Source organism: Lepus europaeus, chromosome 1 (assembly GCF_033115175.1).
Source record: "Lepus europaeus isolate LE1 chromosome 1, mLepTim1.pri, whole genome shotgun sequence".
Classification (NCBI taxonomy): Eukaryota; Metazoa; Chordata; class Mammalia; order Lagomorpha; family Leporidae; genus Lepus; species Lepus europaeus.
The window spans coordinates 171,361,659-171,386,171 of record NC_084827.1 but is presented as its reverse complement, the minus strand read 5'-3'; positions in this window follow the sequence as shown (position 1 = coordinate 171,386,171).

Sequence of the window (24,513 nt, the reverse complement as noted above, 5' to 3'; positions counted from 1 at the left end):
TACAAAATCTTTGCAATTTAAGATTTAAAACAATATCAAAACCCTTTTTGAAACTTGAATTTATTTATTTATTATTATTATTAAGCTTGATTATATTTTCCCTTTTTTGCATGTTCAATATTTAACTGCTAATCAGCTATTTTTCTCATGTCAACATGATTTTTATTTGATGAAAATAAGCAAACAACAGTGTAACATAGTGAGTGACTTACATCTGTAATTAGATTAACACAAAGTATTAGATGAACAGAGTTGCTGTTGAAACTGTCCCTGTATGTGCCTATTCATCCACTGTGATAAAGAAAATCTGTGTTTCTTTCTAATGTTGTTCTTTATCTTGTTTATAAACTAAAACACTTTCTTGAATGTTTCTGCTGTTATTTTGCTTCCCCTCTGGACACCCTTCTCCCCTCATGGAAGGCACATTTTATCTGATCTGGAAAATTCTAACATAACAGAATTCTTTACATGATGAGATAAATGTGGTAAAGATCATAGACGTTGTTATGGGTACAATTATGTCTCCCTCTGGTCCCCAGCAAAAATGATATATTGAAATCCAAACCCTTGAAACTTGTGAATGTGACCTTAATTGTAAATAGTTTTGCAGATGTAATCAGGTTAGAATGAGGACATTATTGTGGGTTTTAATCCAATATGACTACAGTATTTATATAAAGAGAAGACATAGGTAGAGGGGCAACATCTATGTGAAGACAGAGGGAAAGATTGGAATTATGAAGCCTCAAGTCAAGGAATATCCAGGGCTACCAGAAACTGTAAGAGACAAGGAAGGATCTTCTTCAATAGGTTTTGGAGTGAGAATGATCCTCCTAACATTTTGATTTTGGAATTCTAGCTCCCACAACTGTGGTAAAATATATTTTTGTTGTTTTAAGGCATCTCAATGTATTACTTTATTATGGAAACCCCAGGAAACGAATAGAGGCATGAATGACCATCGGACCTTTTGGAGCTAGATAATTCCTAGTTTCCACCGAATTCTTTTCCATTTAAGCTCTCATCAGAGCAAGTCTTTTCTTTCAAATGGCCAATCTGTCTGAAGTCAATGGGTTGCTTATTTTGGGAAGGAAGGAGGAGAAACTTGTTGGGCCATGGGTCAAAGTATCTTTCTCCAGTCTAGACATACCACCACTAAAGCTGCTATTGATCTGTGCCTTTTCCTCTAGAAACCTTTCTAGATGGTGATGGAGGGAAGTCTTCAGAAGAACATGGAGGACTGGCATATGATGACCAAGACTGTACTTGGAAATGCCCAGTTCCTTGCTGTGGCTGTGGTGGTCAGTTTCCATGTAGGAAAGCACATGAAGTGACTTTAGTTTCAGCAAGAATGACTTCAGCACTTTCCACTACTGATACTCACAACAGGAGTTTTTGGTCACATCTGGTAAGGAATTTTTTTTTTCTTTTTAGTTTTATTGAGAATAAAAAGTAAAATTGTGTTTCAGGTGGGTAATGTGATAATTTGATGAATGTACACAGTATGAAAAGATCACTGTGATCCAGCTAATTAACATACTATTATTCTTTGGAGCTATCATTTCTTGTTTTCGTGGTGAGAACTTAAGGTCTATTCTCTCAATTGATTTTTGAGTGATCAACTTTATCAACTGTAGTCATCTTGGTGTATATTAGATTTATAGAATTTCTTCATTTTATAAATAAAAGTGTGTGCCCTTTGACCAACAGCTCCTCTTTCTCTCTTCTATCCTTTTCCCCAGCCAATGTACCATTATACTTTCTGCTCCTTTGAGTTTGACTTTTTGGATTCTACAGATGAATGAAATCATAATGCATTTGTCTTTTTGTGTCTGGGTTATTTCACTTTGAATACTATATTCTGTGTTCATTTGTATTGTTGCCAATGGCAAGATTTCCTTTCTTCTTTATTGCTGAACAATATTCTATCATATATGTGTGTACCTATGTATCCATGTGTGCACCATATATACATATATCACATTTTTTTATTCTTCCTTCAATAGACATTTAGGTTGATAACCTTTCTTGGCTATTGTGCTTAATGCTGTGATGAACATGAAAGAGCAGGCATTGTTTTGAGATATTCACTTCATTTCCTTTTGACCTGTATGCAGAAGTAGGGTTGATAAATTTTATGGCAGTCCTATTTTTAATTTCTTCAGGAATCTCCATATGGACTTCCATAATGGCTGTACCAATTTATATTCCCATCCACAATGTACAAGTGTTTGGAAGGGGAGGTTTTTAATTCTATTTAAGTCTTACTTTAAAGCACACACACATTGTACATGCTATTTTAGGTACTAGTTTTTCTTAGTCTACCTATTTCTTTCACTTAGGACTTTACACTGCATAGGGCAAGTAAGTTTCCAATTGACTTCAGAAAACTTGTGGATGAGATTTCAACCTTGTACTTAGTATTTATTATGAGTGGGTAGCACAAGTTGAGGTACCCTAAATCTGTTTCTCTTTGTCTTATTTTTAACTGCTTTGAAGTTTGAGGGATTAGTAAGAATGAGCTCTGGAAGGGTTAATATTGTGAATTCATGAATGCATCAAAAAAAGTGGAAATTCTTATTACACATTGGATAAATAATCTCCTTGAATTTAGAAAAAAATATTCAATGATATTATTAGAAACTTGAAAGGATGGAAGGAAATTTAAAAATACTTATGCCTGGAATACTATTTTTCTAAACAGCTTACCCAGAAAAGCCAAGAGGGATATGATTGTTGTGTGTGTAACATGCCTTTGTCTTAGAATCAAAACATGAACAGCTGGAGTGAAAACAGCTATACTGGTTTTAAAGGAGGCAGATGATCTGGTAGATGAGCAAAAAAGAGAGAAGTGCAGACTTAACTGTTTATAAAGGGGGGATCACAATGATGAGCTGGAGGACCTACAGCTTGTCAGAGAGATGGGAAAGTGTGGTAGGAGCTATCAGCATGACTGAGAGATGACAAAACCCAAAGCAACCAGAGTGCAAACAAGTATAAAATCAGGCTGGGGAGATCAGACCCTGAATCCTGCCTTCTGCAGGCTACATTTAGAGGCAGCATCAAGATGCCCAAGGTGGCTGGCGCCGTGGCTCACTAGGCTAATCCTCCGCCTTCGGCGCCAGTACCCTGGGTTCTAGTTCCTGTCGGGGCACCGGATTCTGTCCAAGTTACTCCTAATTCCAGTCCAGCTCTTTGCTGTGGCCCAGGAAGGCAGTGGAGGATGGCCCAAGTGCTTGGCCCTGCACCCACATGGGAGACCAGGAGGAAGCACCTGGCTCCTGGTTTCGGATCGGCGTAGTGCGCTGGCCGTAGTGGCCATTTGGGGGGTGAACCAACAGAAAAAGGAAGATGTTTCTCTCTGTCTCTCTCTCTCTCACTGCCCACTCTGCCTGTCAAAAAAAAAAAAAAAAAAAAGATGCCCAAGACTGTGGTCGGGGATGGATGTGTGTGCTCTCTGGGTCAGTCATTTTGCTGTAGAGGTCTTGGATATACAGGAGGCACCACGTGGGTTCAAAGACACCATTGATTCCTCTCTGATATAAGGAGCCGTTGGCTAGGACCCTATATCATGCAACGAGAGCTCACTTTAGAGAGAAGCAAGGGGGAGGAAAGGACCTGGAAATGACATGCACTGTTTTGGTTATTAGCTTCAAATCAAGTTAACTGATTGGATTTAATTATAAGATATCCCCTCCCTCACTTCTCATACTCATCAGATAAAGTGTCATAGATGATCAGATTATACTTACCAGTTATAGAGAAATAAAGAACACTTATTCACATTAAAATAGGATGTTAAGTAAACTGTGTCCTCTAATACATAGAGATTTTATTAGGCAAAAATGGGATCCCATGCAATACAGTATTTAGTGGGTTTCAGAAGTCAATCCTTTTCTTTGCCTACTGCTTTCCAGGATATATACTAACACCTGTACTTCTAGAATCCCACCCTTCACTCCTGGACTCTTCTAGGATGCTCTTTGCTTTCTGGGATAATCTGGAAATAGGACAGGGACGTAACTTTTAGACCATCGTCTCTTCTCTAATATTCCCTTTGTTCAGCCTTTGCAAGTTTGACTGTTAGTGAAGTCACAGGGACTTGTCTCAGTCTCATGAGAATGATGAGCCTTGTGTTCACAGACCTCACTGGTGACTCAAGCCTGACATCTGTGAGTTGCTGTTGAGTCCTTGTTCATTTGTTTCCTCATTCAATAAATATTTATTGCCTGGCTGGTGGATTGCAACTGAGAAAGAAAAACAGACACACATTTTTCCCTCATGGCACTTATAGTCTGAGAAGTAAACAAGCAGCAACAGAGAGAAAGGAAGAATAGAAAATTAAATAGACATTTTTCACACCAAATCTGTTTTCAAAGTTGAAAGTGGGATAATAGCACTTGAAAAACATGCAAAAAATTAAATTAAATGCTATTTTTGAAGTAATCTCCATAGCATTGCTGGGATATTGAGACTTTCCAAATGACTGTAAGTTTTAAGATACAATGCAGAATCAGTGACGAAACACTTGAAAACAATGAACTTGTCAAAATAGCTCAACATTTAACTTCATGCAAGGCTTTACTAGACACTATTTTTCACAACAACAGTAAACTAAGTAGAGAGTGACATGGAAACAACAAAATCTCTGACTTAATATGAAAGAAAAAAGAAAATTTCTCTTGTTGTTGGTTTGTGCCGTTGTCTCTGAATACAATGAAAACATGTTTATACTCCCCAGAGAAATGCAGCCCAAACATTTACCCAGGAAATGAACATTTACCCAGGAAATGAACACAACATGTGGACCCCAAACTTGCCTTTGTCTTGATTCCCAGTCCTTTGCTCTTTTGTCACAGTTGGCCACTCAGTCTCACCAGCATTGGAGGCCCACCCAGGGGGCGTTGGTGTCAGCAGGAAAAGATGCAGTTGCAGTGAGGTGTAAACATGACAATTTGTGTTAAATGTGCTAAATCACAGCAAATGGGATTCCAGACATTTCTCTGTAATATGCAAGGGAATTTGCAACAAAGTGCTTACATCAAAGCATGCTACTGGAAATACTGGCCTTCCATTTACAATTAAATATTTAAATTAAGTATGAAGATACTTAGCTATGTTGAAATATGATAAGCATCTTAGTCTATTTGAGCCAAAATAACAGAAAACCACAGACTAGATGGCTTACAAACAACAGAAATGTCGGGGTCTTAAGCCTGGGCTGGCCCTTGACCAGCAGGGAACAGTACAAGCACTCCCCAACAAGGCGAAGGGGAAAGGTAAGGTCGACGGGTCAGGAATACCGCAAGCACCTGTGAGTTCTGCCAAAATAGGAACTCCTTTATTGAGGAAATGTACAGACTTATAAGGCTTACAAAAGACATGTGCAGCGGGGAGCCAATCAGTGAAAAGGTCATGCAGGCATGGGTGGACCACGCACAGGGGCATCTTAAGCAAAGTATAGGGATCATGCACTGTTCACGTGTCTGGAACCAAAGCGGACCTATCCCTGCAGATGGTCCGATCTTACGTGGCTTAACTGCAGCAGCCACAGACATGCCCCTTGAACATCCACCAGGCGCCATATTGTAATGGAGGTTTTAGGCAATGCCCAATACAGAAATTTGTTTTTCCCAGTCCTGGAGGCTGGTGATGGCTCTGGCAGATCTGGTATCTGGTGAGGGCCCACTTCCTTGTTCACAGTGATTTCCTGCTCAGTCCTCACATGGTGGAAGGGTGAGGGAGCTCTCCAAGGTCTGTCTTCCAAAGACCTCAACTCCATACTCTCACTTCGGGGAATCAGTTTCTGCATGTCAGTTTTTTAAGGGATATAGAAGCAGTCTATGGAAGTAAATATTGCAGATTACATTCTCCAGAGGAAATGAGGGAATTTGGTTCCTGGATTTGTATTCAGCACTTTAGACTAAGAAGTAGGAAAAACTTTGGCATCTAGACCCATCTCCCAGCTTGTGCTGTGCAGATGGGTCATGGGTTGAGTCTGGTCTCTTCACCAGACTGCTCAGTTGTTTAGCACAACACTCATTGTACATTGTCTTCGAGATAAATATTTCATAACTGACCTATAACTGTGTCACTGAATGTATTTTTCCTCACTTTTGTAATTTAAAAAATACTATCTCTTAATGTACTTTCTAATGATAAAGACAGCTCATACATTATTATACATGCTATTATATATTTAGCCCTGCTTTGGCCATATTTTTCAGTTTCCCTGTAAAAATTATAATGTAGGGTTGTCAACCAGTATGTTTATTAATAACACTCACTTTGTTTCTCAAAAATGTCTTGTTGGAAAGATACATCATATGGTTAATTAAATTTAACACTTTCTAAATGTCTGGCTCTGTATTAAGAATTTGATGTGTGTTAGCTCATTGAACACCAAGCAAGCCAACAATCAAACCAATATAATTTCTACCATTGTCTGCAGCAGAATAGCTTATGTCAGCATCATCCTCATCCTGAAAGATTTGATGGGCCAACATCTTAGAGAAGAGGTGAATACATTCTGGTGAATGGGGCATTCTTGGCTGTATTTTCTCTTAGGAGATTTGTCAATTTGTAGACTATGAAAGTAAAAGAAGCTGAGCAAAATAGTGGCTCAGGGTTTTAACACACACATGGCATTCAGAAAAGCACATAAATCCTAAATATGCAGTTCAATGAATCTTCACAAAGTGAACACATCCACAGAACTACTGTCCAGACTGGGAAACAATGATGCCAGCATCCTATTAGTATCTTCTTGGGCGTTACTCACCACAGTGGCAACCACTATTCTGACTTGTCTCATGTGTTACTTTTACTTGTATCTGAAATTCATATAATTAGAATCATATGAATATTTATTCTTTGATTCTGGTTTTCTAAACTCTATTGACTTTTTTATTTATATAGAGGAAACAGATTTCATGCATTTTATATATACAGTTTTAAAAACATAATGATGCTTCCCACCTGCCCTTGCTCCTTCCTGTGATTCCACTCTCCTTTTTTTTTCTTTTTCTTTTTGCAATGACATACTTTCACTATACTTTATAATCACAAGCACTAACTACAGAATTCAATATGTAGTAAGCAGGCAAACCACTGTTCCTCAGAATTATAAACAAGGGCTATAAACAATCGTTAAATCTCAAAATGTCAATTTTATTCATATATATACTTCTTTTGGTAATTTCTCCATGTTGTTCTGTGAAGTAGTATTTTGTTTATTTTCATTGTTATAGAAGTTTCTATTGTATGAAAAGGCCACAATTTATTGTTCCTTAATGTCTTTTTAAAAATTTATTTTTATTTTTTATTTTTATTTTGACAGGCAGAGTGGACAGTGAGGGAGAGAGACAGAGAGAAAGTTCTTCCCTTGCCGTTGGTTCACCCTCCAATGGCTGCCGTGGCCGCTGCGCTGCAGCCGGTGCACTGCGCTGATCTGATGGCAGGAGCAAGGTGCTTCTCCTGGTCTCCCATGGGGTGCAGGGCCCAAGCACTTGGGCCATCCTCCACTGCACTCCTGGGCCATAGCAGAGAGCTGGCCTGGAAGAGGCGCAACCGGGACAGAACCCGGCGCCCTGACCGGGACTAGAACCCATTGTGCTGGCGCCGCTAGGCGGAGGATTAGCCTGTTGAGCCACGGCGCCGGCCATTCCTTAATGTCTTTAATGGACATTGTTTCCAGTGTTTGGTTATTATGAATAGTGCTACTATCAAAATCCAATTTGAGCCGGCGCCGCAGCTCACTAGGCTAATCCTCCGCCTTGCGGTGCTGGCACGCTGGGTTCTAGTCCTGGTCGGGGCACCGGATTCTGTCCCGGTTGCCCCTCTTCCAGGCCAGCTCTCTGCTGTGGCCAGGGAGTACAGTGGAGGATGGCCCAAGTGCTTGGGTCCTGCACCCCATGGGAGACCAGGATAAGCACCTGGCTCCTGCTATTGGATCAGTGCGGTGCGCCGGCCGCAGCGCGCCAACCGTGGTGGCCATTGGAGGGTGAACCAACGGCAAAGGAAGACCTTTCTCTCTCTCTGTCTCTCTCTCACTGTCCACTCTGCCTGTCAAAAAAAAAAAAAATCCAATTTGAGAATACACACGCAATATTGTTGAATATATGCTTAGGTGTAGAATAAGGTTTTAGTGTATATATATCTACTGTTATATACTGTTTTCTAAGGTGGTTGTGTTAGGTAGGAAGTCAGATATGAGCTTATGTGTGCGTGACAAAAGCCTAAAGAGTTGACATCTAGGTCTAGCATATGCATCTCAAAGTCATCCCAATAACCTGCCAGGTGGGGGTCCTGCCCCTTCTGCCTGATAACCTTTCAGGTGCAGTCCAGTATCTGCACTTCAAACATCCTACCAATCTTCCAGGGGGTCCTGCCCATCCTTCCTCTAATGCCAGCCAGGCTTCCTCCTGTCTGATAACTTCAGGGGGAAAACTCAGATAGGAATTTTTCATATTTACATCCAAAAAGTCCTTTGTTCCAGGAGGAGAAGAGGGGAAGGCAAGGCCCATTCTCTTATAAACCCCTGCCTCAACCGGACTGTGCGCTCAGCCCTCTGCCTCTCTGCTGAGCCATCCGCCTGGCCTGCCCAGGTGTACTCTCTCCACTCAACCATGTAACCTCACTCCCCCAGTCTGAGTGTCTGGAGAGGTGCCCATCCGTTCTTATGGATGTCCCTGCCCTAATAAACCTTGCTATTTGCTTTCCACTTACTCTCTGTCTCACGCCTGAATTCTTTCTTGAGTGAAGACAAGGACCCTGCCATTTTCCAGTAACAGTTGCTCCATCACACTTGTCTGACACCCAACATGAGATATCATGATGATATCTTATGATAACTTATGACTTAACAAAGCCATTAAATTAGGGAATATTTACAGAAAGATTGTTTGTTTTACAAGATGACTTAAGAGTAAGATCATGTCATATATCTAAAGATGTATCCAAGTTCCTATCTAATATTTGAGAAACACTTTTAATGGGAAAAGCAATATGCAGGCCAATAATTTTATAGTTGGTTCTTCAGATGGAAATCCTGAAAATTAAGCTACAGAGTATACAATCCTATTATTCAGTTGTTATTAAACAAATATTTGAAATCCTAACTATGTGTATTATTATTCTGCCACACTAGTTGTTCTGCCTGAGAGTAATGGAGAAAGCAACTTTTCCAGTTATTCCAAGATAAATTTCAGAACTCAGCTACACAATGAGTGAGCTTATTCCCTGATTTTATTAAACTACGTCACTGCCTGATTTCTCATACTAAATTATCTTTTAATGTAAGACATCTTTATACATTGCAAGTCATTATAGGGAGAGCCACAGGGACCCTGCCATTCGTCTATTGGAAGCATTTGGTGAGTGATGTTGTCCCTGACAACACTGAGACCTCCTGATGCCCACCCTCACTACCAAGAGTTCTCTGCTTTCCTAAGATTTGAATTGTCTAAATTTTGGGCAGTTCAATAGTGAAAATATTATTTCCTCTTTTGTCCCACAATTTTGTTATTAAAACACTCAGCTAAAGTTTTATATTACTCAGAGAAGATTATGATGCATACTTTTTGATTTATTCCTGATTCTACCTTATATACCCACAAATTTATTTCTCTTTTTTACAATAATGCCAGTATTATGTACTAAATGAAAGGTTAAAACATTGAGGAAACTACAAAAAGGCTTAGACAAAAGAATTTACTTATAATATAACCCTATTATCATTTTGGCTGTTTTCCAGACTTCTAAATATATACTTAAGAATATTTATTTAGGGGCTGGCACTGTGGTACAGCAGGTTAAAGCCCTGGCACCGGTTCTAGTCCTGGCTGCTCCTCCTCTGATCCAGCTCTCTGCTATGGCTTGGGAAATCAGTAGAAGATGGCCCAAGTACTGGGGCCCCTGCACCCACGTGGGAGACCCGAAGGAAGCTCCTGGATCCTGGCTTTGGATCAGCGCAGCTCTGGCCATTGCGGCCAACTGGGGAGTGAACCAGTGGATGGAAGACCTCTCTCTCTCTGCCTCTCCTTCTCTTTCTGTGTAGCTTTGACTTTCAAATAAATAAAATAAAATATTTAAAAAAAGAATATTTATTTAGGAAAATGGGGTAAACTTATGTATAAAGTTTTGTAGTCTGAATTTCCACTTGATAATGCATTATAAATATCTGTCCCTATCAGTAAATATATTTCTACATTTTATGTGAGTATTCAGAATTCCATTTTATGACATAATAGTTTACTTACCCAATCTCTTATTTTTGAATTTTAAAGTTATTTTCAATCCTTTTGCATTATAAGAAGTTTGCAAAATTTTTCTGTAAGTGCATTTATATATGTATATTTGTATGTGTATAGTTGGGAAATTATGTGATTATTCCCTTAGACTGAATGGAATAACAATTGCTAAATTAAGAAGGTTTAAATATTTTCAATGCTTTTGATACATATTGGAAAACTGCTCTCTGGAAAGTTTGTATTAATTTATATACTTTTTCCAGCTGTGAATGTATCTCTATCCTCACACCTTTACCAGTGCTGGAATCTATCATTTCAATATTGTTTCTCCACATCTGACAATGAAAACTGATATCTCCATGTACTTTATATTTGCATTTATTTGACTTTTGGTAAGAATGATGGTTATTCAAAAGGTTTGTTGTTAGGGCTGGCATTGTGACACAGCAGGTTAAGCCACTGCCTGTGATGCTGGCATCCCATAAGGGCACCTATTTGAGTTCTGGCTGCTCCACTTCCAATCCAGTTCTCTGCTAACTCTCCTGGAAAAGTAGTGGAAGATATTCTGAGTGCTTGTGCCCCTGCCACCCATGTGGGAGGCCCAGATGGAATTTCTGGCACCTAGCTTCAGGCTGGCTTAGCCTGGCTGCTGCTGTAATTTGAGTGAAACAGCAGGTGAAAGATTTCTCTCTCTCTCACTCTCTCCCTCTCTTTCGCTCTCTAACTCTGCCTTTCAAATAAATCTTTTTTTTTCTTTTTTCTTTTTTTTGACAGGCAGAGTGGATAATGAGAGAGAGAGAGAGAGAAAGATCTTCCTTTTTGCCATTGGTTCACCCTCCAATGGCCACTATGGCCAGCGCATCTCGCTGATCCGAAGCCAGGAGCCAGGTGCTTCTCCCGGTCTCCCATGCGGGTGCAGGGCCCAAGCACTTGGGCCATCCTCCACTGCCCTCCCGGGCCACAGCAGAGAGCTGGCCTGGAGGAGGGGCAACCGGGATAGAATCTGGCGCCCCAACCGGGACTAGAACCTGGTGTGCCGGCACCGCAAGGCGGAGGATTAGCCTGTTAAGCCACGGTGCTGGCCTCAAATAAATCTTTTTAAGAAAAGATTTATATTTCATTATTTGAAAATTGCCTGTTCAATAGATGCAAAAAACCTCAATAAAATTCTGGCCAATAGAACGCAACAACCACCCAGACCAAGTGGGATTTATCCTGGAATGCAGGGATGGTTCAATTTTTGCAAATCAATCAATGTGATACACCTCATGAACAAATGGCAGAAGAAAAACCATATGATTCTCTCAATAGACACAGAGAAAACATTTGATAAAATACAACACCCTTTCATGATGAAAACTCTAAGCAAATTGGGTATAGAAGGAACATTCCTCAATACAATCAAAGCAATTTATCAAAAAACCCACGGCCAACATCCTATTAAATGGGGAAAAGTTGGAAGTATTCCCACTGAGATCTGGTACCAGACAGGGATGCCCACCCTCACCACTGCCATTCAATATAGTTCTGGAAGTTTTAGCCAGAGACATTAGGCAAGAAAAAGTAATTAAAGGGATACAAATTGGGAAGGAAGAAGTCAAATTATCCCTCTTTGCAGATGATATGATTCTTGATGTAGGGGACCCAAAGAACTCTACTAAGAGACTACTGGAACTCATTGAAGAGTTTGGCAAAGTAGCAGGATATAAAAATCAATGCACAAAAATCAACAGCCTTTGTATACACAGGCAATGCCATGGCTGAGAAAGAACTTCTAAGATCAATCCCATTCACAATAGCCACAAAAACAATCAAATACCTTGGAATAAACTTAACCAAGGATGTTAAAGATCTCTATGATGACAATTACAAAATCTCAAAGAAAGAAATAGAAGAGGATATCAAAAAATGGAGGAATCTTCCATGCTCATGAATTAGAAGAATCAATATCATCAAAATGTCCATTCTCGCAAAAGCAATTTATAGATTCAATGCAATACCAATCAAAATATCAAAGACATTCAACTCAGATCTGGAAAAAATGATGCTGAAATTCATATGGAGATATAGGAGACCTCGAATAGCTAAAGCAATCTTGTACAACAAAAACAAAGCCAGAGGCATCACAATACCAGATTTCAGGACATACTACATGGCAGTTGTTATCAAAACAGCATGGTCCTGGTACAGAAACAGATGGATAGACCAATGGAACAGAATAGAAACACCAGAAATCAATCCAAACATCTACAGCCAACTTACATTTGATCAAGGATCTAAAACTAATCCCTGAGTAAGGACAGTCTATTCAATAAATGGTGCTGGGAAAACTGGATTTCCACGTGCAGAAGCATGAAGCAAGACCCCTACCTTTCACCTTACACAAAAATCCACTCAACATGGATTAAAGACTTAAATCTATGACCCAAAACCATCAAATTATTAGAGAGCATTGGAGAAACCCTGCAACATATAGGTACAGGCAAAGACTTCTTGGAAAAGACCCCAGAAGCACAGGCAGTCAAAGCCAAAATTAACATTTGAGATTGCATCAAATTGAGAAGTTTCTGTACTTCAAAAAAAAAAAAAAACAAAAAAAAACAAAAAAACAAACAAACAAAAAAACCAGTCAGGAGAGTGAATAGGGAACTGACAGAATGGGAAAAAATATTTGCAAACTATGCTACAGATAAAAAGTTAATAACCAGAATCTATAAAGAGATCAAGAAACTCCACAACAACAAAACAAACAACCCACTTGAGAGATGGGCCAAGGATCTCAATAGACATTTTTCAAAAGTGGAACTCCAAATGGCCAACAGACACATGAGAAAATGTTCAGGATCACTAGCAATCAGGGAAATGCAAATCAAAACCACAATGAGGTTTCACCTCACCCCGGTGAGAATGGTTCACATTCAGAAATCTACCAACAACACATGCTGACGAGGATGTGGGGAAAAAGGGACACTAACCCACTGTTGGTGGGAATGCAAACTGGTAAAGCCACTATGGAAGTCAGTCTGGAGATTCCTCAGAAACCTGAACATAACCCTACCATACAACCCAGCCATCCCACTCCTTGGAATTTACCCAAAGGAAATTAAATTGGCAAACAAAAAAGCTGTCTGCACATTAATGCCTATTGTAGCTCAATTCACAATAGCTAAGACCTGGAACCAACCCAAATGCCCATCAACAGTAGACTGGATAAAGAAATTATGGGACATGTACTCTATAGAATACTATACAGCAGTCAAACACAATGAAACCCGGTCATTTGCAACAAGATGGAGGAATCTGGAAAACATCATGCTGAGTGAATTAAGCCAATCCCAAAGGAAAAATATATCATATGTTCTCCCTGATTGGTGACAACTAACTGAGCACCAAAAGGAAACCTGTTAAAGTGAAATGGACACTATGAGAATCAGTGACTTGATCAGCCCTTGTCCTGACTGCTGATGTTCAGCTTAATACTTTATCCCTTTTAGTCATTTTTTGGTTCTACTTAATACTATTGGTTGAACTCTGTAATTAACACATAATTATTCTTAGGTGTTTAAATTTAACTGAAAACTGATCCCTGTTAAATATAAGAGTGGAAATAAGAGAGGGAGGAAATGTACAATTTGGGACATGCTCAATCGGACTTGCCCCAAATGGTGGAGTTAGAAACGTGCCAGGGGATTCCAAAACAATCCCATCAAGGTGGCATGTACCAATGCCATCTCACTAGTCCAAGTGATCATCTTCATTTCACAAGTGATCACACTGATAGGTCTAAGATTCAAAGGGATCACACAAACAAAACTAGTGTCTGCAAATACTAACTGATAGAATCAAAAAGGGAGAGAACGATCCAACATGGGAAGCGGGAGACACAGCAGACCCTTAGAATAGCAAATGTCCTAAATAGCACTCTGGCCTCAGAATCAGCCCTTAAGGCATTCGGATCTGGCTGAAGAGCCCATGAGAATATTTTAGGCATGGGAACCCAAGACACTCTGGAAAAAAAAAAGAGGACCTAAATGAAAGATCTCTGCAAGTGAGATCCCAGTGGAAAGAACAGGCCATCAAAGAAGGAGGCACCTTTCTCTGAAGGGAGGAGAGAACTTCCACTTTGACTATGACCTTGTCTAAATAAGATCAGAGTCGGCAAACTCAAAAGGCTTCCATAGCCTTGGCAACTCATGACAAGAGCCTAGGGAGATTACTGACGCCATAAACAAGAGTATCAATTTATTTGTTAAGTCAGCAACAGGAGTCACTCTACACTTACTCCTCATGTAGGATCTCTGTCCCTAATGTGTTGTTTAATGTGAATTAATGCTATAACTAGTACTGAAACGGTATTTTACACTTTATATTCTGTGTGCGTGCAGACTATTGAAATCTTTACTTAATATGTATGAAATTGATCTTCTGTATATAAAGATAAATTAAAATGAATATTTTTTCTTTTTTTTTCTTTTTTTTTTTTACAGCAGAGAGGACAGTGAGAGGGAGAGACAGAGAGAGAAAGGTCTTCCTTTACCATTGATTCACCCTCCAATGGCTGCTGCGGCTGGCTCACTGCGGCCGGTGCACCATGCTGATCCGAAGGCAGGAGCCAGGTGCTTCTCCTGTTCTCCCACGTGGGTGCAGGGCCCAAACACTTGGGCCATCCTCCACTGCACTTCCAGGCCACAGCAGAGAGCTGGACTGGAAGAGGGACAACCAGGACAGAATCTGGCGCCTGACCGGGACTAGAACCCGTTGTGCCGGCACAGCTAGGCAGAGGATTAGCCTATTGAGCCGCGGGGCCGGCCAATAAAGATGAATCTTGATGCGAATGGAATGGGATAGGGAGAGGGAGATGGGAGAGTTGTGCGTGGGAGGGAAGTTATGGGGGCAAGGGGAAGCCATTGTAATCCATAAACTGTTTTTTGGAAATTTATATTATTAAATAAAAGTTAAAAATAAAAGAAAGTTGCCTGTTTGTGTATTTTTTCTATTTTTGTCTTTGGTTGAAAGGTGGACCCCCCCAAAAAGGTGTGTCCATGTCTTGACCCCCAGGGTTTTGAATGTCAATTTGTTTGATAAAAAGACTTTGCAGCTCTAATTAAGGATCTCAAGATGAGATCTTCCTAGGTTATCTGGTAGGCCCTAAACGTAACAAATGTCCTTATGAGAGACATAAGAGAAGGTACAGACAGGCAGGAGAAGGCACCAGGAAGACAGAGGATGCAGGATCTCTGCAGCCACCAGAAGTTGGAACAATGAAGGGAGGAATCTCTTTTGGGGCCTCTGAGGGTATGTGACCTTAATGACATCTTGATTTTGGAGTTCTGGTCACCATGAGAAAGAGAGAATACATTTCTGTTGCTTTAGCTCATTGTGTTTATGGCTATTTGTTACAGCAACCCTAGAAAACCAATAGAGTGTATTTACAGACTTTTTAAAAACTGAAGAAAAACTATATATTAAAGCTATTAGTCATTTTTATCTCAATGTTTTATTTAAAAATTTTAAGGTGCTTTTTTTATAGAAGTTATAATTTTTTTCCTACAGTCACTTAATTTAAAATATCTTTGTTTTTAGAGCAATTTTAGGTTCATGGAAAAATTGCATGGTAAATACAGAATGCTTCTGCATCTCCTGTCCTTATACATGCACAGGTACTCCCATTATCAACATCTCCTACTAGGGTGGTACATTTGCTATAATCCATGAATCTACATTCACACATCATTGTCACCCAAAGTTGAGCATTTATGTTCAGATTTACTCTTGATGTTGTACATTCCATGCGATTGAACAAATGCATAGCAACATACATCCATTGTCATGGTTCCATTCAGAGTGGTTAAGACTAGTGTCTGAAAATACTAACCGATAGAACAAAAAAAGGAGAGAACAATCCAACATGGGAAGCAGGATACAAGGCAGACTCATAGAATGACGGATGTCCTAAACAGCGCTCTGGCCTCAGAATCAGCCCTTAAGGCATTCAGATCCGGCTGAAAAGCCCATGAGAGTATTTCAGTCATGGAAAGCCAAGACACTCTGGGAAAAAAAAAAAAAAAAAAAAAAACCTAAATGAAAGATCTCCGTGAGTGAGATCCCAGTGGAAAGAACAGGTCATCAAAGAATGAGGTACCTTTCTCTGAAGGGAGGAGAGAACTTCTACTTTGACTATGACCTTGTCAAAATATGATCAGAGTCAGTGAACTCAAAAGGCTTCCATAGCTTTGGCAATTCATTACAAGAGCCTACGGTGATTACTGATGCCATAAACAAGAGTGTCAATTTGTTAAGTCACTGTGCACTTACTCCTCATGTAGGATCTCTGTCCTTAATGTGCTGTACATTGTGATTTAATGCTATAACTAGTACTCAAACAGTCAGTATGTTTCACTTTGTGTTTCTATGTGGGTGCAAACTATTGAAATTTTTACTTAATATATACTAAACTGATCTTCTGTATATAAAGAGAATTGAAAATGAATCTTGATGTGAATGGAAGGGGAGAGAGAGTGGGAAAGGGGAGGGTTGTGGGTGGGAGGGAAGTTATGGGGGGGAAGCCATTGTAATCCATAAGCTGTACATTGGAAATTTATATGCATTAAATAAAAGTTAAAAAAAAAAACAGAGTGGTTAAGTTACTGGAAAACATCAGTGGAGAAATTATTATGACTTCTGTTCTTTGTCTCACGTGGAAGAAGAATTTCCAAGCAGACAAGCAGATAGATTTAAAAAGATTCATTAGAGTCAAAGACCTCCAGCCAGACCAGCATGGATGGGGGGCTTTGTAGATAGGAAAAGCCCAAAGGACCCTGTGGCTAGGGGTTTTTACGTAAAATTTGGGGAATGAAACTGTCAATCAATAAGTTGGAGACAACTCCAACAAAAGACCTGATTCACAATTCTTTATCCTGTCTGGCTTGCTCACAAGATAAACAAGATAAAAGAAAAACAATGGCAAGGGTGGAATACCTAATTTGTTTTCACAATAAACTGTGATCACTTTTCCCTTGCTATTCTCCTGGTAAGTTTGGAGATTCCAAAGGAAGGAAGGAGGACATTTCGTTCTTGCTAAAGCTAATTCCTTAGATAAAAGCTAATTTCTTAAATAAAAGGTTTCTTCTGGGGAAAAATAAATTAAAAATACACCCCAAAATCCCATATTGGCTAACTAATTGTAACAAAAAAAGATACCCTTTTGGGGGAAAGCAAGCATTCTACACCGCAAATTCCACTGGGACCACCCTGATTGCCTATTAACCCATCTTACTCCTCACAGTTACACCGCCCTAAAAACCCACAATGCTCTATATCTTTTCTCCAACATGCAATTCGATTTTTTAAATTTACTCAAATCTCTCAATCATTTTTGTTAGTATTTCTATTTTTTGAGACATTCTAGAATGGTTATAATGGTACCTTTAATTAAACAATTAATGCCTTCCTATGACATTTAAGTCTGCGATTACTTGGAATCAATCTATTTTGACACAAAGGATCTTAGAGAGAAGGATATGACTTTCTAAGATTTGCTATGTTTAGTGGTAGCTTCTGTATAAAGAAAGATTTCATTGCTCCTAAGCTTGACAGATACAATAACTGAAGTTAATTCTGTTAATATAGCCATTGCTTCTTGGACTTTGAATTAAAAGCCCATCAGTGGAAACCACTGTCAGGGTTGCTGAAAAAAACACTGAAGTGCTAAAGCCCAAAGTCTGTTCTAAGGGACAATTCATCCCTTAGGAGGGACTGACCCTAACAGCAATTCCTTTTGATAAAAAGGGGATGTTGTTTGTCCTGCAGAGAGTGAGGCCCTTGGACCAGGGTGTGTACTGTTCCTCAGTAACCTGTGCCCCTTCTGCTCTTGGCAGCCCTACAGTCTGGAAAGAATGCAGACTTGGGTTTACACTCCTCAGATTTCAGCATACGTACACTCATCACATGAGATGTTTCTTTAAAACATATATTAACATCTGGAACATGCCTATTCATTACTTCTGGTTTTCAAAATATTTGCCCATATTTTTCCAGATGAATTTTGGATCACCGGTTAAGTTCTCACTCTCTACCTACTTTTCTGCAACCAGAATTTCTTGATTTTTAATGAGAATTTCTTATGTTTAATGGTTGGAAGAAAATTGACACCTTAAGAATTTTGAAATATCCCATAAAGTCAGACCCATTCATTGTATAAATCTTTGTATATAAAGGGGATCTCCAAAAAGTTCATATTATGAAAAATATGTGCACTGATTACAAAAAATTTGCACTAAATAAGCTCTTTAAATCTTATTTTTCCATGAATGCTTTGAAGCACACTAATATGAAAGCATTTTGAGTCTATAAGTAAAGTTCTAAAACTTTAAAAATTATTTATTTATTTGAAAGACAAAGCCAGGAACCAGGAACTCCATATTGGTCTTCTACATGGCTAGCAGTGACTGAAGTAACTGCGCCATCATGTGCTGCCTCCCAGAGTGCACATCAGCAGGTGGTTAGATTGGAAGCAGAACTGTGACTTGATCTTAGGCACTAATGTGTGCCTTCAATATTTGTATTTATGTTTATTTGAAAATGTATTCTTAAAAAGGATCTTTCATCTACTATATTTTTTTAAAATGGTAATTACTAATCTGTTAGATAGTTTTATAATGCATTAGATAGTGTTTTACATTGATTCTATCAAGAAGAATGAATTTCCACTCATCTTTTCAGATATTTACTTGCTTCATTTTGTTTGCACAGCTGATTGTTATTAGTTTGTCCTTTCAGAAATTATCTTACGAGGGTCAGAGTGAGCCTTGCTTCTTTATTTCTGACTTTACTAGAAATGTGACATGTGTTTCAATATTAGGTGTGTCCTTACACACAGCACTTACAATCAAGCATACTGTTCCTTCAAGCTTCACAGTTGCTGTTCTATTGTAGTAGCTTGTGTTTTTCCCCTTCGTCCTTTATCTCATACGTTTACAACACCGGGACAGTCATGAAAGTATTTTCAGTAGGGAGGGTGAATTGCTTGTCTTTATTCCAATCTCTACTTGTTACGTGGGGATCTGATATCTTCTCTAGTTCTGCAGATGGGGTGCCGGCTATCGTGCAAATGGCTATTTCCAGAAGTCTTTCATTTAGTATTTAACTGCACCTTCACTCCACTGTGATGATATCTCCTTATTTCACTATTTTTGGGTTTAATATTGAACATAAGACAAAAAATAACTACTCTCAGTAATGCCCCAAGGTCCACTCATCTCAAACTCATTTCCACGTGTTTTTCCAGTTTACTCCCAGCATTGATTGTGCCTGGCAGTAGATCTTGTTTTTTTTAGAGCAATGATCTTAGTGCCACCTGCCTGCTCTCCGCTGAGTAGGGGCTCTACATATTTGAATCTGGGTAGCAGTGATGCAAGAGGTAGAAAACCTCTTTGTCAGGGAGTCTTTATTCAGTCACGAGGCCGTGTGGTTAAGTCTTGATAAACGTTTTGCAATCCATACGCAACTCCCTTATAATTAATGCTGGTTCCTCCTAGATTCTGGTTTTAGGTTGGCTATCAATCACAGTTGTTTTATGAATTGTCAATGTGTCCCCTTTTGCTAAGTGCTCATTTGTATTTGATGAGAAGTTAGGGTAGGCTGTGCTTAGAATTGCTCACCATAGATCATTTTGAATATGTCTAATGTATGTTTACTCCTAAAGAAGCCTGTTTATATTTAACTTACCCTGGTCAAATTTCATAGGTTAAGTTTGGTCAAAACATATCGGCTGTGTTTCAAAATCTTGTACTCTGATCTCTTTGAAGAATTTGCAGGGTCATGCTGAGTCATTCACTAGAGATATTATGGAGTTTGTTAATCACAAATAAAATCTTGTAGAGAATAAAAGATAGGTACAAAGGTCAGGCCAACAATGGTTAAAAAAGAAGGGGCATATTCTAAAGGATCTTCTAGTAACAAGTCATTTTTCTTCTTTTTAGCACTTATCACAGTTGAGGCTATTTATTGTGTAAATATTTTTGGTATTTACTTATATCTTTCAATACAAATTCAGTGATGTATCTGTCTCTTTTTCTGTTATATCTTCAGTAACTAACATAAGGCTTTGCACAGAGTTGCTAAAAAATACGTATTAAATGAAGGAATAAATGTTACTGCTGTTCCAATCCACTCAAACACCACATCCAAAAAGACATTCCTGCCTTAGACGAAACATGACTGCTTAGTGGAAGCTAGTTTTTTTGAAAAATTCTTACCAGGTAAATGAGTCATGATTGAGAGTGTCTGTATGTACTGAAGAAAAGACATTTTAGTATTAAAACCTGGGGTGAGAAACGGTAAGATAGAGAGGACCAAGATGAAAGAACATGGTTTATTTAAATTATATTTTACTAAAAAAGCCAAATAACAAAACAGTAAGAAAGATTGAGACTACCCTCAAAAATGTTTTTAAGGCTATCTCAACATACTGTGTTAACCAGTCATATGTTTTGCACAATCTTTTGGACATACAGACTTTTCTACAATGCTCTTTCCAAACATTCTCAAATTATGGTCTAATGTCTTAAATCATAAGAAGTACCTCCAGTCACTAAAGTAAGCATCTCCATTTGGCTTGATGTATGTTTAGTCTATTTCTTCTTGGCAAAAATATTTTAGCGTAAGTGTCCGAGCATAAGGCTGACAAAATGTTTTCTTTCCTCCTCATTTGTGTGGTCTTGTTTAATAAAATTTCTATATAAAAAATGAAGTAGAATTTGTTCAAGGGAAAATATATGTGTACATATGCAGTTTATTTAGCATTAAGAATAATCCATGGAAGGTAGGTTTGTTCTAAGTGAGGAAAAGCAAGCAAGCAAACAAACAAACAAACAAAAAAACCCAGAAAACCTTACTTCTTTTTATCGACTACTTTTCTAGCTGATTACTTCTTTGCCTATTTCACTTAGGAAAAATAAAATCACACAACAATCAGGAAATAGTTTTGACTCTTATGAATAATTTCATTTATAATACTTTAATACTTTCACTCTCACCTCTTAATAATACATAGTTTGGATTTGGTTCTACTTTTTTATTTGTAAACTTTGGACAGGAAATTCTGCATTCCTATAACATTCTTATAATACTAATTCACATGGAGTGAAAACTAATCTTAATTCAGAAAGAATGGACTTAATTACTATTATGTGCACAATATGTTGCCAAAGTGTTCTAAGGACTTGACAATAAACATGCCATCACAAGATATTTTCTCATGGATACCTACCTCCACACAAAGCTGCTATTACAGTGAATGGCTGAGATTTGCTGTAGAGATGCAGAGAAGAGGAATATCCAAGCAGGCTAGAAGAGATTGAGTGTGCTTTAGAGTTTAAGTGTAATATGCATTATGGGAAGAGTAGACTTAAATAAAAGAAGTAGTTGTGAAAGTCATTTAGGATGAGTAAAGATTTTGAGGTAAGAGTAGGCATAGGGCAGAAAGTTTGACCCGTGGTGAGGCTGACCACGAAGGGTCAAGAGGGTTATAGTGGACATTCTTATGACTTTGGAGTCTAGTTTTATACCATAAAAATAAAATCTTTAAGAGTGGAGGGGAATTTTGAATGGAAGTAATGAAGAAAGAACACACAGTTCAGTATTAGGGTTATGCTTTTGACAATGGACAATATGCTTTTGACAATTTTCATTCCTACTGTATGTTATTAGATGTCTTTTTTTGCTTGAAGCAACTAGATGAATGCTGGTGCTGGAGAGTTTGAAGAGGAAGACTTCCATTTTTTGTGGATGTTGATTTTCATTGTGGTTATGGTGATTTGTGGGTGAAGTTCAGTTGTCCAAGTAGAAATGCCCCCAAAGTGGCTAGAAATTACAGCTGGAATTGCCCAGGAAAACAGAATGGAGATCCATATTTGAATGATCTGCATTGGAACATTGATTAAAATAATAAAAAACTGCCATGGTAAAGTTCTGACATTTTAGACAGACTCAAACACAGTTTTGGGGCATTTATGCAACTATTGAGTAGGGGTGGAGGAAAGAGTAGAAATGAGCAGAGTTACACAGGAAAACCTGTTTCAACATCAGTCAAATGTAGTGTGGGGACAATGATGTTCACTGCCCCAAGATGCTTAAAGGCCCAGTTTCAGGCCAGTAAGACCCCTTAATATGCTAATAGAGTTACTTAGACTTTGAGGTGAGGCGCATTTGGGGGGAAAGTGTCAATTGTAGTAAGACTGCAAAGTATTAGAGAATGAACAATGGTTGTAGAAATGAGTCAGTGAACCACATTGCTGGTTAAAATGCTTGGTGGAGAAAAGGATAGAGGCATGGCCATAAGTAGGAAAAAACAAATAATCAAACATTTTAAAAATGGGAAATGTGAAACATGCATGAGATAGAGATTTAGCCAGGATGGGGTGGGGAGTTTTTGAAGGTGGCTGGGGAGTGATAAGAGCGAGGATATGAATTGTACTCATACAGGAACTGAGGACACAGCTAGATGGTTCTTAAGCCCAGGGAGGGATGGAATTTATTTCATAGACTTTAGGAACATAGTCCAAAGGAGAGTAAGTGGGGGGGGGGGGGACTGAAGACTGATGGTCTTTTTTTGTTTGTTGCAGGAAAATAAAGACAAGAATTTGCTGGCAGGAATAGAATGGAGGAGTGAGAAGAATAGAAATATTTATGCAGCAGAGTCTCATATATCAGTTCCAAGTTTAATTTATGTGATTATTATCAAATATACTTTAGTGTGGAGAAAGGCAATGTAGCAAGTGCTAAAAGTTTCATGCAGATAAATTACTGAATCTGTTCCTTATGCAAAGAATAGTTTATTGTTAATTTATTTTTAGCCATGGCATAAAAATATGAAGTGCATCTTGTTTGCAGGACACTGTGATGTGCACCCAAGTCTTCCTTCCTCAATGCAGGACCTATTCCCCTAGCTGCTGCAAATGTTGCCATAAGACATTCTCTGTCATATGCTTTTGGAGACGGCCTTGGCTGGAGAAGTTTTCCTCACATGAGGTCACGGCCCTTTCCTGATGGCCCACATCCCAAGTCTGCTAAATATAGGTAAGAGATATTAAACCTGACACCTTCTTCCCAGCCTGGAACAAATCTGAAGGTTCAAGCTGAAGAGCTTTCATAGCATTTGACAAATTCTTCATTAATATTGTACCTGCTTTTGGCCCCACCTTTATCAGGTGCTGAAGAATACTTCCTGCACATCCTATATGTTAATCTGTACTTCTGTATCTGTCAAGGAAACAGTTGAAGACTTACTCTTCCATGCTAGTTGCAGACAATCAGCAAATGTCAGTATGATTGAGAATTTGTCTCAGCTGAAGGAAATTTTCTCTACCAGGTCACATGTCCTCGCGGGAATAGTCCATGTTCAATGGCTGGTCAATGTGGTGTCATCCTTACTCCAACTCGGGACCCTTCTTAGAGGCCAGCCGCATGCAGAGTTCCCCATGACACTGGCTGAGACCTTAGCTATGATTGCACTGCAATGCAACTTCTCCTTGTGGTCAACCATCTTACGTTCCATTCTTTCCCACAGATGTGATTCCCAGGGCACTTTTAAAGAAACTTGCTGTGTTCTAAGCTCCATCTATGAGTCTGCTTCCTGTGAAAACTAAATTGTGACATCTTGTTAACACTACTTTAGTTTTTTAATAAAATATATTTAGAATTGTAATTTTAAAAAATACTTATTTGAGAGAGAAAGCGTGCAAGTGCTTCCATTTGCTGTTTCATTGCTCAAATGCTCACAATGGCAAAGGTGGGAGCTGGGAACTCAACTCAAGTCTCCCATGCAGATGGCAAGAAACCAACTGCTTGAGCCATCGCTCCTGCTTCCCTTGGTCTACATTAATGTGGAGCTAGAAGCAGGGGATGCAGTTGAGACTCAAACCCACCTATTCTGAAGCAGGACACAGGCATCAATTATTTTTATTAATATTGATTTATTTTAATCTTACTAGCTGAGACATACATACACATGGGTGTGCAGATGCATGCACACACACACATCTTCCACTTTCTAGTTCAGTCTTCAAATGCTCACAGCAGCAGAGGGTGGGCCAAGCCAAAGCCAGGAGCCAGGAACTCAACTTAGGTCTCCTTCATGGATGGTAGGGACATAAATACTTGCGGCATAATTTGCTGACTACCAGGATGCACATTAACAGGAAGCCGGAATCAGAAGCAAAGCTGGAATTTGCACACAGACACAATATGGGAGGCAGGCATCCCA